Source organism: Hemitrygon akajei, chromosome 20, assembly GCF_048418815.1.
Source record: "Hemitrygon akajei chromosome 20, sHemAka1.3, whole genome shotgun sequence".
Taxonomy (NCBI): Eukaryota; Metazoa; Chordata; class Chondrichthyes; order Myliobatiformes; family Dasyatidae; genus Hemitrygon; species Hemitrygon akajei.
This window is the reverse complement of record NC_133143.1, coordinates 36,224,083-36,240,501: the sequence shown is the minus strand read 5'-3', so window position 1 is coordinate 36,240,501 and position 16,419 is coordinate 36,224,083. Positions and strand designations below refer to the sequence as shown.

At 41.5% G+C, this 16,419-nt stretch overlaps 1 long non-coding RNA gene across 1 annotated transcript in view; it reads right to left on the bottom strand.

Annotated features, from left to right (window-relative positions):
• LOC140713969 (uncharacterized) overlaps window positions 1-16,419 on the bottom strand; it is a 126,931-nt gene that overhangs the window by 5,282 nt on the left and 105,230 nt on the right. The window contains exon 2 of the long non-coding RNA XR_012095789.1: window positions 14,412-14,472. This is a non-coding gene — a long non-coding RNA (uncharacterized lncRNA). The remainder of the gene's footprint in view (window positions 1-14,411; window positions 14,473-16,419) is intronic.

Genomic DNA, 16,419 nt, shown 5'->3' with positions numbered 1-16,419 from the left:
CTAAAACCTGTCCTGCCATGCAGCAGCCACGCCACCTAAGCATGCTCAAGCATGCCTGGACAAGATAGGAAATTCTCCAGCTTACATTGTAGGCAACATTTTAATTGACTTGAATTAAGAATTGAAATAATAAACATGTTTATTAAAAACATGGTGTATGATAGGGAAATTTCATGGTGATTTTCATGATCAGTAGCCCAAAATTCATAAGATACACCTAAAAGTATTCAGGGAGCAAAATCTTTGTTGTACAGTGATATTTAGTGTTACTGCTTCCGAGTTGCAGTGTCAGCATTAGAATTCAGTTTTAGTTAACGGCCCTGTTGGCCTAGGGTTTATTGTTTTTCCTTTAATTCGGCACAGTTCTTATTAAAAGTCAGTGAACTGTTAATTCACTTCAGTGTTTCCCCCTCTGCACTTGGGCCATATCCGCAGATCGTTGCCAGCAAGATTTTTCCACGTAAGAAATGGACTCAGCGGAGTGAGAACAGCTGACCCTGCCCTTCACATTCATTAGTCAGACAGGAAAGAAATTACAGTCAGTGGAGGCTGCATTGGCAGTGCAACAGCTACTTGCCAAACGGCAAGCATAGCCCAAACTGAAGTTCATAGTGGAGAAGCTAAAATCAGCAGAAACCAAGTTTTGCATAGTGTGTTAGCTACTTTCAGATCAGCAAGCCCAGTCCAAGCAAGAAGAATAGGTTTCAGCTCTCACAGCAACAGTTCAGCAACTCATCATAGACAACCAGATGGCAGAAATTACTGCTTTCAAAGCCACGGTTCAGCTTTGTACCATCAACAGCCAAAATCAGACGGCAGTCATTTCCACTCTCACTGCTACAATTCCGTAGCCTTCAGCCAGGCCCATCCCGCTCCCAGTATCTCCCATATTTTCCTCTTCAATAGATACATCAACCTTGGCCACTGACGCCCTGACTCCCATTCATCAACAGGGTTGATACATCAAGTGCTGGAATGGAGCTTTACTCTCCCAGAACTCTTCCATGGATAATCTGTGGCCCCGCTCTGCATTTCTTTCCAGTCACTTGACTCCTGCCGAGTGTAATTACGATGTCGGGAATTGAGAACTTCTGACTGTTAAGGAGACCCTGAAAACATGGTGACACTGGTTGGAGGTGGCAGAGTACCCCTTTCTGTTATGGACAGACACAAGAACCCTTCCTACCTTCGGGACACCAAGAGACTCAACTCCTGTCAAGCCCGTTGGGCTCTCTTCTCTTCTCTTCTCTTCTCTTCTCTTCTCTTCTCTTCTCTTCACCCAATTCAATTTCACCCTCACCTACTGACCTGGCAGCAAATTACCAAGGTTGATGCTCTTTCCCACCTGTTTGACATCACTGAGGACAACACCAATTCAGAGCCTATCCTTTCCACTTGTCTATTGATGTCCCAGTGATTTGGAGAATAAAGGCAGAGGTGAGGGTTTCACAATGATCAGATGCAGATCCAGATTGGGGGGGGGGGGGGGGGTGCGGTTGTCTTCCCAGCAGGATTTGTTCCAGCCACTGTGTTCCTCCAAGTGTTAGACTGGGTTCACTCTTCTAATCTGTCTGGCCTTCTGGGAATTCAACAGACTCTGAAATTTATAAAGAGACAATCATAGTGGCCGTCTATATCTTAAGATATTCATGACTTTGTTGCTGCTTATCCCACTTAGGCTCATAACAAGATGTCATCTTTGCCCACTGCCTATGCCTCACAGCTCCTGGTCTCACCTCACAGTACATTTCATCACTGCTCTGACCTTGACAGTCGGAAACACTACCATAATGGTGGTTGTGGACCTGCTCTCCAAGACTGCCCACTTCATTGGGCTCAAGCTTCTATCAGCTTGTGAGACTGCTACCTTCATGGTTCAGCAGAATTTCAGGCTGCATGGCTTCCCTCAGGACAAATGTCTGATCAAAGGCCACATTTTTAGAAAGGCTTCTGTTCTCTTTTGGGTGCCACAGCCATCGCATCATCAGGTTTCCAAACCTAATCTAACAGGCAGTCTGAGAGAGTGCAGACAACCCTGCACTGCCTTGTCTCTTCTAACCCCATGACCTGGAGTTCCCAACTGGTTTGGACAGAAATTGATCACAATAACCCAGTCATCCTCCACAGGCATCCCTTTGAACACCAGAAGAGATTCCAACCATTACTCTTTCCTGACCATGAGAGTTCCAGCTCCTGAACAGTTGGTTTAATGCTACAAGTGCACGTGGAGATGGGCTAAGGCTTCTCTGCTACACACTCGGAAACGATGTCTGGCAGATGAGGTGTCTCAAGCCAGGGGAGAAAGTCTGGCTGGTGTTTTCAAAAGTTGAGAGCTGCAAGTTGGTCGCACGCTACGTGGGACAATTCATAATGGAGAAAACTATCAACAGAGTCTCATACAGACTGCACCTAACAATTTTGATAAAGATTCACCCATATTTGATTACTCAAGGTTATGACCTCCTCCCCCCTTGCTCCTGTCACACCCCCCCCCCCCCCCTTGCTCAGTGGACGGTCTCTGCTCTATTCTGTGTGGTGTCTTCTGGCGTCTTGCTGAGTGCAGGGCAGGGTCCAGAATCTCAGGGTGTAGGAGGAATATGGCACTGAGTAACATGCCTGTGTCTGGCCCATTGCATCCTGGTCAGGTCTCTCATCCAAGGCTTCCAGCTGACACAGGTCTCTGGCACATTGGGAGCTGCGCCGGGGGAGGGCGATAGGGGAGGCCCTTCACAACCACGGATGCTGTCGCGGAGTCTGGGTGCCCTCACAGGCAAGCTGCAGAATAAGGTTGGCAATCATGCTAATGAGTATGCATGACAGTCAACATTCCATAGACACTGAGCAAGACAGCATTCAACGGTATAAGCTTCAGCTCAGCCTACCGCCTGTGGGATACGCCAATTAGTATTTCATTGCGATTGTTTTTAACTCCCTTCCTCTCGTTTCAGTCTTGTTGAACATTGACCAAAAGCACAGCAAAGTCAACACTCCCTACTTACCCTTTTTCTTTGTTCTGAGAAAGAAAACAACCATTTAGATTGACGCTGGAAAGGAACAGTGTATAGTTAGTGTTAAGTTCTCAGCCACAGTGTCAGCATTAGCTTTTATAAGACAATAAGACATAGGAGCAGAATTAGGCCCTTTGGTCCATCTAGTCTGATCTACCATTCAATTATGGCTGGTCCTTTTATCCCCTCCTCAGACCCCGGCCTTCTCCCTGTAACCTTTCATGCCATGACCAATCAATAACCTATCAATCTCTGCCTTAAATATATCCAACGACCTGGCCTCCACAGCTGCCTGTGGTAACAAATTCCACAAATTCACCATGTCTAGCTAAAGAAATTTCTCCACATCTCTGTATTAAATAGACATCTCTCTATCCTGAAGCTGTGCCCTCTTGTCCTAGACTCCCTCACCATGGGAAACTTCCTTTCCACATCTACTCTCTCTAGGTCTTACAACATTTGAAAGGTTTCAATGAGATCCCCTCTTCATCCTTCTAAATTCCAGAGAGTACAGACCAAGAGCTATCAAACTTTCCCTGTAAGATAACCCTTTCATTACTGGAACCTCTTCTGAACTCTCTCCAATACCAGCATATCTTTTCTTAGATGAGGAGCCCAAAAGTGTTCATAATACTCAAGGCAATGCCTCACCAGTGCCTTATAAAGCCTCAGCAGCACATCCCTGCTCTTGTATTCTGGATCTCTTGAAATAAATGCTAACATTGCATTTCCCTTCCTCACCAACAACTCAACCTGCAAGTTAACCTTTAGGGTATTCTGCACAAGGTCTCCCAAGTCCCCTTACATCTCAGATTTTTTGGATTTTCTCCCTATTTAGAAAATAGTCTGCACATTTATTTCTTCTACCATAGTGTATGTCCTTGCATTTTCCAACATTGTATTTCATTTGCCACTTTCTTTTCCATTCTCCTAATCTGTCTACGTCCTTCTACAGCCTTCCTGTTTCATCAAAACTGCCTGCCACTCCACCTGTCTTCATATCATCTACAAACTTGGCAATAAAACCATCTATTCCATCATCTAAATCATTAATATACGGCATAAAAAGAAGTGGTCCCAACTCCAACCTCTGTGGAACACCACCTGTCACTGGCAGCTAACCAGAAATGATTTCTTTTATTCTCACTCACCACCTCCTACCAATCAGCCAATGCTCTAACCATGTTGGTAACTTTCCTGTAATACCATGCGCTCTTTACTTGGTAAGTAGGCTTATCCGTGGTACCTTGTTAAAGGACTTCTGAAAGTCCAAATATACAACATTGACTGCATCCCTTTAATCTATCCTACTTGTAATCGCTTCAAAAATTCCAACAGATTCGTCAGACAAGACTTTCCCTGAAGGAAACCATGCTGACTTTGTTCTATCTTGTCCTGTGTAACCAAGTACTCTCATCCTTAACAATTGACTCCAACATCTTCCCAACCACTGAGGTCAGGCTAACTGGTCTATAATTCCCTTTCTGTTGCCTTCCTCTCTTCTTAAAGAGTGGAGTGACTTCTGCAATTTTCCAGTCCTCCGGAACCATCCTAGAGTCCGATGATTCTTGAAAGATCATTACTAATGTCTCCACCATCTCTACCACAACCTCTTTCAGAACCCTAGGGTGCAGTTCATCTGGTCCGGGTGACATGCACCTTTAGGTCTTTCAGCTTTTTTATTATCTTCTCCTTGTAATAATAATTGCACTCATTCTCTTCCCCCACACCCTTCAACACCTGGCACACTGCTAGTGGCTTCCACAGTGAAGACTGATTTCAGTTTGACAATTTTAGTTAACCACCCTGTTGGCATAATGTTTATTGTATTTTCTTTAATTCTGCACAGTTCTTGTTAAAAGTCAGTGACCTATTCATCCACTTCAGTGTCTCTCCCTCTACATTTAGGCCATAACCCCACATTCTTGTTGGCTATATCTTCTCACTCCACTTGGTTCAGAAAATGGCATATATGCTTTTAGCTTTATTCATTTGCAGAGCGAATAAATGTTCCAGATATTATTACTTATTATTATTTGTTTTTTTCTTTTTGTATTTGCACAATCTCTCATCACTTACAAAAGTTTTGTCCACTTTTGTTTGTGTGTTGCTTTTTCATTGATTCTATCATGTTTCTTTGTATCTACTGTGAAAGTGAATCTCAGGGTACTATATGGTGACATATACATTCTTTAACAATAAATTTATTTTGAACTTGGTCTTTGAAAATGAATGCACTATTAATCTGAAAAAAAAGTCACTTAGAATTTAAACATTCTCCCCACTTATCCATGATCATATCAGCATCATGATCTGTCAGCACTCCATGGACATCGAGCATGTCAGGATTAATCAGTATAATCTTCTCTTCAGTCTACTGCGTGTACAAGAGGCTGGTAGTAGATGACTGGACTCCTTGCTTGATTTGCATGTGCACTACAGTATTTTATTTTGTTTAGCCTCACTTTAGTTCAATGGTGAATCAAAGTGTTGAGGCTGTTATATCACATATATTAAGTTTCCGCATTGCAAACCAGTGATGCTTTTGGGTAGTTTCGAGCCCTGTAGACCAAGATTTACTATTGTTATCTTTTAGTTTTAATAGGGAACAGGTCAGATTTAATAGGCACTAATTCTTGAAGATACTCCAGCTGAAAGTTTTGACTATTGGACTGAGCACTAAACTGGGGATGTGGCATCTTCAGAAGGGCCATGCTGGCCAATGTAAGTTCTTTCCATCCTTGAAGTGGGTTTCAGAATAGATCTGTAATAATACTGTTTTCCTAGCTGCAAACAAAGAATTGTGAATTTTGTTGAACAAAGTAGAACTGCAAACACTCATACCTGTTTTTAAACAGTCACAATTGATCTAAATTATATAAATATTACTGATTGGTTGACTCCTGCTGGAACTCGAATAGGTGGTTCTTGAAATAAATATCAATAAACTACCTGTACTTTTTTTTCTCAAACATGATTAAAGAAGCCAATTTCATTTATGATAAATTATTAAAGATACCTATTGCTCTAATATAATCCCAATTTAATTTTCTGGAGTTTGCAGGTCAGTTATAAGCAATTTGGCTTATCTGAGGTTTCCTATTGTTTATTGCCAACATAAACTATTCACAACTTGCTTCCACTAACCAGAATTGGATAACCTTCAACTTCTTCCAACTTCAACCACTAAACTAATTCCAGTTGTTGTATCAAAAACTAAAGAAAATGTGCAGATGCTGGAAATCCAAGTAACACACGCAAGATGCTGGAGGGACTCCAGCTGAAGGGTTTCGGCCCAAAACGTCGACTGGACTGTTTTCCATAAATGCTGCTTGGCCTGTTGAGTTCCTCCAGCATCTTGTGTGTGCTATCCAGTTATTCTATGAAACTATTGTATTTTAACTCAGTGCCAACTTCTTGCTCTGTTGTTTTCACAATGGAATGGCAAGTGTGTCCTTCACTAAATTCATAAAACACAAGCATTCTGTTGTTTCTCAGATTCTTATTCTTAAATGTTAAGTGTAGGATATGGGTAGGGCCCAGGAAAAAGAATGCCCATTTCAGCATGGTTCCCCCGATGCTTCTCCGGGAATATCTTATCAAGTGGACTGACAGGGTAAGACTTCTGTCTGCTTTTGCACCTCAGCTTTCTCCTGGCTTTTTAACTTATGTTGAAGTAAATAAAAAGAGTTGTTATAACTTCTGGATTTGCTTATCCTAAAGGAAATGAAATATCTTCTCTGTAGCTGAATAAGATATACAATAGAAATTAATTTTTTTATAGTTAAATGAATAAATAAATACTTAAAATGTTCTAGCCCTGACAATAGATCACTGATGGAAAATTAAGGTACAGCAGATGCTGGAATTTGGAGCAACAAACAGTCTGGCAGCATCTGTGGAAGGAAAGGAATTGCCAACATTTTGGGTTAAGCTCCTGCATCAGGACTTCTGATTTACTGAATTTATTCTTTACTAGTATGCCACAAATAAAGAAAAATTTGAAAGCAAGATTATGTTATACACCTGCTTCATATACAAATTGTTTTCAAATGTTCGTATTTAGCTATTCATCTTTCTAAAATCATTGTCTGCTATGATTGCCAATTATTTCTAAAAGGTTCATTGTTCTCATTCCTGCTCATGCACTGGAGTCAATACCTATTTAGAACAAAATTTGATCCACAGCATCCACATTTTCATGTGCTTCAGTACATTTCACATTTGAATCACTGTTTAATGTGATAAGTAGCTTTTTTTGTATCCATGCAAAATGTAATTCTTTCCCTAGAATGAATCCATCTACATACATCATCCAGTTCAAACAAGTTAGTAGAGAGATTTAATACACTAAGCACTACAAAATGGTTTCTGCCCTGCTACTTCGTTGATTGTAAATTGGCAAATATTTACAAATGATAAAGGTATACAGTATTTGCCTCACAGAGCTTGGTAATTTGATGATTGGTTTGGTTAAGCAAAGGTTTACATGTGAACATGGGAGAGCCTATGTGAAAGCAGAAGATATGTCGCATGGCATTGACCGCACACCAAAGACTATTTTTATGCTGTAGCAGAACAACACAAACTCTATCCAGAGCAATGCCAAAATATTGCCAAGGCCCAAAATCACTTTGAGAACTTCAATATCTTTTTATTCTAGAGGACACCACACTCTGTCAGATTCCTAATGATTGTGAAATAGCAAAGGAAACGAACAAGTTCTTTACAATATTTTTATAATCTATCAATTGTAGTTATGTGGGAATCCAATTACCCAGAGTAATAGGAAAAAGCTTTCACCTATTAATGAGCAGGTGGTAATGTACTACTAGTAATATCCTGACAGATGTGTGGGAAATTATCCTGGGAACTTCCATGATTATTTTACCCTTGAAAGTGTTTGTATTAAATAGGTCATCATTCAAGGGGAAATTGGATGATATCTTGGTTCTCTCTCTCTCGCTACTCATTATAATAAAGCCATTATAATAATAGGCAAGGTTCTGATCTGAATCATCAAAGCTAAGTCTCATACTTAAAGACAAGGCAATTGAAGGACATCGATGGCTTAAAAAATGTGAAGATATAATGCATGGAATTCTGCTGACTCTGACGTAATAGCCAGGGTTTTCCAGAAGTCGTCATAGCAAATCCTGCCAGGAACTTTGGAATTGCTTTACATTTTTAGTTTTATGCTTAAAATTAATACCATTGTCAGAGATGCAGCATGCAGCTCTTTTCCAAGGGCTGTGCTGTTTTGCCATCACTTTCAAGATTATCAAAGTATATTAACGAAATGATAAAAATTTCAGTAAGTTACCAGCTATTCTGTAAAATATCCTGAAAATGGTGATCTAGGAATTTAATCAACAAGAACTACCTTATTCATTGATACATAATGAGTATTAATTTTTCTTCTAGTGGAATATGTCTGTACTGGCTTCTTTGGTGAATCATTTCCCTCTGGAAATGTTGCAGGAGCTTCTGATTGTGAATTTCACATATGTAGATGGAAACGTTTTCTGTTGGGTGTGCATGCAACAGATTGCTTTCACAATACTTTGGCATTGCTCTGGATAGAGTTTGTGTTGTTCTGCTACAGCATAAAAATAGTCTTTGGTGTATGGTCAATGCCATGTGACATATCTTCTGCTTTCACATATTGTGCCCAATGCAACAGTTCAGGAAAGAGATTATTAAGTGGGAGATTTGTATTTGGCTGATGGGCCAGACTCAATTCAAATAATCTGAAGCAATCCCAGCTCAGCACTGGTTAGAATCTCCATAAAAACCAGAACAGTATTAGGCAATTCTGCCCATCGAGTCTGCTCTGCCTTTCTATCATGGTAGATTTACTATCCCTCTTAACACCATTCTCCTGCCTTATCTCCATAATCCTTGACACCTTTCCTAATCAAGAACCTGTCAACCTCCACTTCAAGTATACCCAATGGCTTGGCTTCCACAGCTATCTGTGGCAATGACTTTCACAGATTCACCACACTCTGGCTGAAAAAAATTCTCTATGTTCTAAATGGACATACTTCTATTCTGAATCTGCGCCTTCTGCTCACGGACTTCACCACCATAGGAAACATCCTCTCCATGTCCACTCAAGTGAGGCCTTTTAATATTTGACAGATTTCAATGAGTTGTACTAAACTCCAGTGAGTACAGGCTAAGATCCATCAAGTGCTCTTAGACTCATAGAGTCATAGAACAGACAGCACAGATACAGGCCCTTCAGCACATCTAATCCATACTAACTATTAATCTGCCTAGCCCCATCAACCTGCATCTGGACCATAGCCTTCCATACTCCTCCTATCTACGTACCTACCCAAATTTCTCCTAAATGTGGAAATCAAACCTGCATCCACCACTTCTACTGGCAGCTCATTCCACACCATCTCTGCCCTCTGAGTGAAACCTTTCCCCTCATTTTTCCCTTAAATATTTCACCTTGCAATCTTAACCCATGACCTCTAGTTCCAGCCTCATCCAACCTCAATGGAAAAAAGCCCACTTGCATTTACCTTGCCTTTACCTCTCATAATTTTGTATAAATATCAAATCTCCCTTCATTCTCCTTTGCCTATAACTCAGGTCCTCAAGTTCTGGCAACATCCTTGTAAATGTCTCTGCACTCTTTCAATCTTTCCTGTAGGTAAGTAACTAGAACTGTACACAATACTCCAAATTAGGCCCCCCAACTTGTGTAACTTCAACATAACTGATTCCTGACTTTGTGCATAGGCTTAACAAAACCTTTCTCCCCAACCACTCCACCAAGTGCTCTGGAACTCTCTAGTTTAAACACCATTCCCCCACCCCACTGACCCTGTAAATCTTCCCACAAGGATATTTGTCGCCCACCAGTTCCAGTACAAACAGGCCCATCTGTACTGATCCTACCTTCCCTGAAAAATCTGAAGCCCTCCTTCCTGCACCATCTCCTTCGCCGTTTGTTAAACTGAATGATCCTCCTAATTCTGGTCTCACTAACATGTGGCACGGGTAGCAAGCCTGAAATCACAACCCTGGAGATCCTGTCCTTTAACTTAGCACTTGAACTCACTTTGTAGGACCTCATCACCACTCTTGACATTGGTACTGAGGTGGATCACAACCTCTGGCTGCTCACCCTCTCACTTAAGAATGCTGTGAACTTGATCCGAGATATCCCTGACCCTGGCAGCTGGGAGGCAATATACCATTGGGAAATCTCGTTCTTGTCTCAGAAGTACCTGTCTGTTCCCCTAACCAATGAATCCCTTATCTTCTCAGCTCGCTTCTGCTCCCCTCTTCCCTTCTATGGCCAACAGAGCCAGACTCAGTACCAGAGATATGACCATTCTGTCTTCCCTCTGCTAGGTTATTCCCCCTCCCAAATGTATACAAAGCAGTATACCTATTATTGAGGGTAACAGGGCCAGGGGTACTCTCCACTAGCTACCTATCCCCTTACCCCTAACAGTTGATCACATAGTTAGCTGTGTCCTTCACCTTGGGTGTAACTACCTGCCTGTAATGCATGTCAGTCAACCCCTTCACCATCTGAATGATCCAGAGTTCATCCACGAGCTTGAATGCATTTCTTGCAAGTGTAGTCATCAGGAATACTTGAGGTCTCTCTGCCTTCCCACATACTATAAGAAGAGCGTTCAACTGTCCTGTTTGGCAACTATCCCTGTTGCTCAAACTGTGCAATAAGAAAGAAAGAGGCTTTGCAAGCGGCCCATAATGTGTGGCAGTGGTTCACCAGTGGCAACTTATCACTCCAGCTCCATTTTGTCTTTGACATTGACGGTGATGTCAACGATGATGCCACTGCTGTTGGCCAAATCAAAGATAGTGGTGAATCAGCATATAGGAGGGAGACTGAAAATCTAGCTGAGTGGTGCCACAGCATCAACCTCTGACTTAGTGTCAGCAAGACCAGAGATAATTATTGACTTCAGGGGAGGAAACCAGAGGTGCATGAGACAGTCCTAACCGAAAGGGCAGAGGTGGAGAGAGTCAGCAACCTTAAATTCCTTGGTGTTATCGTTTCAGAGGATTGGGCCTGGCTGGGCCCAGCACTTAAGGACCATTACTAAGAATGCATGGATGTGCCTCTATTTTCATAGATGTTAGCAAACATTCAGCATGCCATCTAGAACTTTGACAAACTTCTATACATGTATTGACTAGTTGACTAATTACCAAATGTAGCACTAACAACTTCCACATCCTCAACCCACTAATTGCAGGATAAGTCTCATACACCATCCAATTTCCCATTTTGTTATTGCACACTATTGTGTCCAGTTACAAAACTCTCCTCTGTCATCCTGTTAGTTCCTGGATTCTAGGTTCTGGCTCAAGCTCAAATGTTCCCAGTTCCAAACCAGGGGTTATTGCCAGTTAACCCACACTCAGCACGCCTGATAGTAATGCTCTCCATTTGCGGATAGAAAATAAAGAAATAAAAGGAGCAAAAAAAAAACTGAGCCAGTATCACTGACAAATTACAGATACAGATAGAAGTCAAGTTGTTTAAAGTTGTAGAATTCAATAATGGATCCAGGAAGCTGTAACATGCCCAAATGGATGATGAGGTGCTCTTCCTTAGGTTTGCCTTGTGCCTCATAGTGACAACACCGAAGGCCATTGATAAATCAGTCAGATTGGAAGTGGGATGAAGAATTAAAATACTGATGCATTCAGGGCCACGCCTGCAGACTTGATGTGAAGCTGTGACCCAGAATATGTTTGGTTTCCCTAATGTAGAGGAACCACATGGGGAACACAAAATGCAGTACACTAGGTTAGAAGCAGCCAAAGAAGATGGGGGGAGAACTAATGTATGGGAAGGGATGAAATGTTGTTAAGGGTTCTGAGTACAATGGTAAACACCATAAGCCCATAAGACATAGGAGCACTATTGGGCCATTCAGTGATCAAATCAGCTCCTCTCCATCCCATTCTCCTGCTTTCTCCCAATAACCTTCGTCACCCTTATTAATCAAGAACTTTTCAACCTTCATTTTTAATATACTCAATGACTTGGCCCCCACGGCCATCTGTGGCATGAATTTCACAGATTTACTGCTCTCCAGCTGATGAAATGCTTCCTCATGTCTGTTCTAAAGGGTCGTTCTTTTATTCTGTGGCTATCTCCTCTGATCCTAGGCTAAATTAGTAACGGAAACATCCTCTCCACATCAACTCTATCTAGTCCTTTCAATATTTGCTAGGTTTCAATGAGATTCTGCTTCTTTCTTCTAAACTCCAGTAAATACAGGTCCAGAGCCATCAAACACTCCTTGTAATTGAAGCTTCTCATTCCCAGGATCGCTCTCATTAACCTCCCTTGGACCCTCTCCAAAGCCAGCACATCACTTTTTAGATATGGGGCCCAAAACAGCTCATGATACTCTAAATGTGGTCTGACCAATGCCTTTTAAAGCCTTGGCATTACATTTTTGCTTTTATATTGAAATGAATGCTAATCTTGCATTTGCCTTCCTTACTACCAAGAAGGAGAGCTGTGGTTCATGAAAAAATAATACATTTCAGAGGCATCCGTGCAGAGGATCTCACCACTGGATCAAAAATGACAAAGACTAGAAGAATGGAATAAAGTCTTCACAGGAGGCAGGGCAGGCAAAGAGTTGGTCAAAATAGCTCTGGGAATCAGTAGGTTTGCAATAGATGATACTAGTTCACCTATCATGTGATGACATGAATGCCAGAAAAATAAGGAAAGAATCAGAGACTGACCATGTGGAGGCAAGATTATGGCACTCGTATGGCAAGATGTGTGACTCCATTTTGCAGATTAAAGCTCCCATTGTTTGCTAATTAAAGCAATGAGGGAAGCAGTAACATCGAGGCAAATGCAGAAGTTTGGATATCACTTGGGTGCTTCAGTGCTCTGCAGTCTCCGAGAGGATTTCTGGAGGCAGAGGTAGCATGTGTAAACCTCGTGGCGGGCGAGCTGCAGGACAGGGCATAAGCTTTTTGACTGCTTTTTTGTCAATTAAAGCTTCCATTGTGTGCTGATTAAAGCCACAAGGGAGATTGAAGCATCAAGGCAAGAACTGAGGGTGAGTACCAGCTGCCTGCCTTTTCCTTTTGATTGGTCCGCTACCGGAGAGGGGGGTGCCTGCCTCTGAGCCCGGAGAGTGGTGCCCAGGTTTGCTGCGTTTTGGAAGCGGACGTGGACTTTATACTTTTTTCAGTCTTATCTTTTTTTTTATTCTATGTTTTACGCCCAATCTTTCTCATCTGTTCCTGTGCCGGAAGTGGGATTTGGGGGTCAATGTGCCTGTTCTGTTTTGTTCGGATTTTTGTGCGGGAGGAGGGATTGGGGGGCTGACGTGCTTGTTCTGTTTTTTTTTATTTTTTTGTGCGGAGAGGTGGGATTTGGGGGTTGATAATCACGCTACCTTTCTTTTCTTACTTTTGTTGTTTGGTTTCATGGCTACCCAGAGAAGACGAATTTCAGAGTTGTGTACTTTGTTAATAAAGAAATGAACCTTAGGAAATGATCAGCAAAATTAGTGAAGTGACTCAGGGAACAGCATTGATTCAGTTATTGTACTGGATGAAGTATTGAGGAAGTGGGCTTGGGTAAGACATAAACCGTGTTCCATGTACCCGACAAAAAGACAGGCATAGCACAGGCCCATACAAATTTAATTATCTATATTTTTGATCTGGAGAAAGTGAGTGGAATTGAAGGAGAAGTTGTTCAATGCAAGGGCAAGTTCAGCCAGTTAAATGTCTGTGTTGGTTATGGGGAACTGCTTATGCTTAAACACCAAATCAATAAAGTATTTAATCAGCAAATGTCTCAAAGCTGGCCATCTAAATTGAGCAAGCAATTCCTTTGGATAATTTGGATTGTAATTATTCAGAAAAAAAATACATTTTAAAATAACATAGCAGGTAGAAACAGAGACTGAAAGTGAGCAGAACAACAAATCTAAAACTACATGAATTAATATCAGAAAAGAATGCAAGGCATTCTCTTTAATTCACTTTATTGCTCTGGTAATTGCAAACCAGAGCCGATAATACCTGGGGCTATGTGTGAATGCAATCTGAATGTGTTTGCCAATGTGCCTGTGCTGGTGAAGGGCAATGTGTGTGAATGAATACACGTGAGGAGTCTGTCCCGGTTAAAGTGTGTTTGTTCAACTCTGCGTCATGAGACTTGTTTTTACACTATCATTATAATGTACACAATAGACCTAAACTGTCAAAGCACAAGACAGCTACAGGATTCTACTTTCTGCTTCCGAAAGGTATAGAAAGAACTGTCAATGAACAAAGAAATAGAAAGAGAACAGGAGAGAGCCTCTTGTAATTTCAATCTGCAAAATGTTTTCTCCAAAAGTAAATAATACTTACCCCTTCCTGAGAATGATCACTTCCATCTATGAATATCAATGCCAACAAAATGTTTTTCTTCCTGATAAACAACAAACAAGCAAATTACTGAAGGAGATTTGGACAAGACTGAGTTGTGGGTGGACAAATGTTGTATTATCCTTAGAACTTAGAAGGCCCAGTCTATAAAATTATCAAAACGACTGCAATATTTCCCACCCACTTTCCTAAAGAATGCAAAAATAACTTTTCTCCATTTTAGTAATCACATCTAATTGAAGCTGAAATACATAATGAAAATGGATGAAAAACTGCAAGACAAAGAGGCTGTATTTGCTCAAGGTCTGAACCTTATTGAAGGCTATAAGGTCATGTAGATTTGATCAGTGCAGTCTATTTGTTAAGAAAGTCAATTTTCTATACTAATGGATTGGAGTGTTGACTGTCTGCTAGATCAACATTCAAACAACATTACAATCAGAATCATGATCACTGATTCTTAAAATGTAGTATCACTGGCACATGTTGTGAAATGTGTTGTTTTGCAGGAGCAGTACATTGCAATATCTAATAGTAAAAGCTATAAATTACAGTAAGTATATATAAAAAAATTTAAATAAGCAGAGCAAGAAGAGAGGGAAAAATACTTAGGTAATGTTCATGGGTTCATTGTCCCTTTAGGAATCTGATAGCAGAAGGGAAGCAGCTGTTCCTGAAACATTCAGAGTGTGTCTTCTGGTATCTCTTCTTTGTGGTAGCAATGGGAAGAGGGCATGTCCTGGGTGATGGAGTCCTTGATGATGTATGCTGACTTTTTTAGGTACTGTATCGGCTTTTGAAGGTGTCCTATATGCCAGGAAGGCTAGTGTCCATGATGGAGCTGACTGAGTTTACAACTTGCTGCTGAGAGTGTCTTTGGTGACATAGCAATTCTCCTCAATCTTCCTATCAAACATAGTTGCACTCACACCTTTTTATTGCATCAATACATTCGGCCCAGGATAAATCCTCAGAGGTGTTGACACCAGGAACTTGAAACTTTTCATCCTTCTGATCCCTTGATGAGGACTGCTATTTGTTCATTTGGCTTTCTCTTCCTGGAGTCAAGTCAAGTCAAGTCACTTTTATTGTCACTTCAACCATAACTGCTGGTACAGTATATAGTAAAAATGAGACAACGTTTTTCAGGACCATGGTGTTACATGACACATTACAAAAACTAGACTGAACTACGTAAAAAAACAACACAGAGAAAAAAAAACACACAACAACTACCCTAGACTACAGACCTACCCTGGACTGCATAAAGTGCACAAAAACAGTGCAGGCTTTACAATAAATAATAAACAGGACAAACGGGCAAGGTGTCAGGCCAAGTACTGGGTATTGAGGAGTCTGATAGCTTGGGGGAAGAAACTGTTACATAGTCTGGTCGTGAGAGCCTGAATGCTTCGGTGTCTTTTCTCAGACGGCAGGAGGGAGAAGAGATTCTATGAGGCGTGTGTGGGGTCCTTCATAATGGTGTTTGCTTTGTAGATGCAGCATATAGTGTAAATGTCTGTGATGGTGGGAAGAGAGACCTCGATGATCTTCTCAGCTGACCTCACTACCCGCTGCAGGGTCTTGCAATCTGAGATGGTGCAATTTCCGAAACAGGCAGTGATGCAGCTGCTCAGAATACTCTCAATATAACCCCTATAAAATATGATGAGGATGGGGGGGTGGGAGATGGACTTTCCTCAGCCTTTGCAGAAAGTAGAGACGCTGCTGGGTTTTCTTTGCTATGGAGCTAGCATTGAGGGACCAGGTGAGATTCTCCGCCAGGTGAACACCAAGAAATTTGGTGCTCTTAACGATCTCTACCGAGGAGCCGTCGATGTTCAGCAGGGAGTGGTCATTCTGTGCCCTCCTGAAGTCAACAACCATCTCTTTTGTTCACATTCAGAGACAGGTTGTTGGCTCTGCACCAGTACATTAGCCGCTGCACCTCCTCTCTGTAAGCTGACTCATCGTTCTTGCTGATGAGACC